General features: G+C 37.9%; 1 long non-coding RNA gene across 1 annotated transcript; it reads right to left on the reverse strand.

The window, feature by feature from the left end:
• LOC107579489 (uncharacterized) lies at window positions 1-562 on the reverse strand. The gene is made up of 3 exons (XR_001608480.1): window positions 454-562; window positions 103-210; window positions 1-19 (listed from the first exon to the last, which is right to left on the reverse strand). It is a non-coding gene; the product is annotated as an uncharacterized lncRNA (long non-coding RNA).
• Window positions 563-1,018: the final 456 nt, after the last annotated feature.

A 1,018-nucleotide genomic window follows, 5' to 3' on the forward strand; every position in this document is an offset into this window, starting at 1 on the left:
TGTACACCTCTACGAACGACTGCAGGAGATCACAGGGGAAATTCATTGAGGTTCAGCGTAAAGTTTGGTCCACAACCTCCCACCTGACTGACATGTGCTCACCTCGTTGTCTGCGAACTCGCAGTACTGCAGGTTGGCATCCTTCAGAGCTCTGACGCAGGCGTACGTGTTGTTGAAGGCATCTTCACATACGCAGTCTGGGAAGCATTCCTAGAAATCAGGAGATGCTGATGAGCAAATGCATCGATGCCATTTTTGGTTCTAAAAGAACCTTTCAGTGATCAGTTCTTAAAAAAATCTTTTTTTTCTTAGTGTGAGGAACATTTGAACTTTTTTCCACTATGAAGAACCTTTTGCGCAATTGAAAGTTTCCATGAATCTTCATGGAACCACCAATGCCAATAAAGAAGCTTAGTTTTTAAGAGTGTAGTAAATGATTCCTGAAACACTTACAGCTAGTCCAGGGCCGAATTTAGGGCAGCTGGGATCTTCAGAGGAATGTCCCTCACCGTTGTACTCAACCAGAAAGAAGGGCCGTTCGGTGCCATTACGCAACGATGGTGCCTTCATGAGAATATTTGAAGAGAAAAGACACAGAGAAGACTTTCTTTCACTGTGACATTAGACAATCCTCTTTCATTGGTAATAATGTAATTTTCATTATTACTGTAATGCAAAAAAGTTATGACAATGGTCTTACTAGGACCATCATTTTTTCTTGAAAATGAACACAATGCAGAAAATATTACTTTGATTATAATTAAACGCTTCAGATTTTATATAGAGTCATTATAGTATTTTGTAGCTAATAATGCGATTTGATGGGAAAAAGTGCTTAATTTTCGCAATGCATAAAAATCTTAATGGTCCTAAAACATGCTTCATTTTTCCTTTATAAAAAAATATGATGTGAAAATATGATGTGGACATGCTTCTGACAGGTTTTGTGAGAAGCTACTGTTTAAAGGTGAGGGGTTGCTAAGATTTCTTTTTTAAAATGTTTTTGAAAGAAGTCTCT

The sequence above is a fragment of the Sinocyclocheilus grahami genome, unplaced genomic scaffold (assembly GCF_001515645.1).
Source record: "Sinocyclocheilus grahami isolate Dianchi unplaced genomic scaffold, SAMN03320097.WGS_v1.1 scaffold17759.1, whole genome shotgun sequence".
Classification (NCBI taxonomy): domain Eukaryota; kingdom Metazoa; phylum Chordata; class Actinopteri; order Cypriniformes; family Cyprinidae; genus Sinocyclocheilus; species Sinocyclocheilus grahami.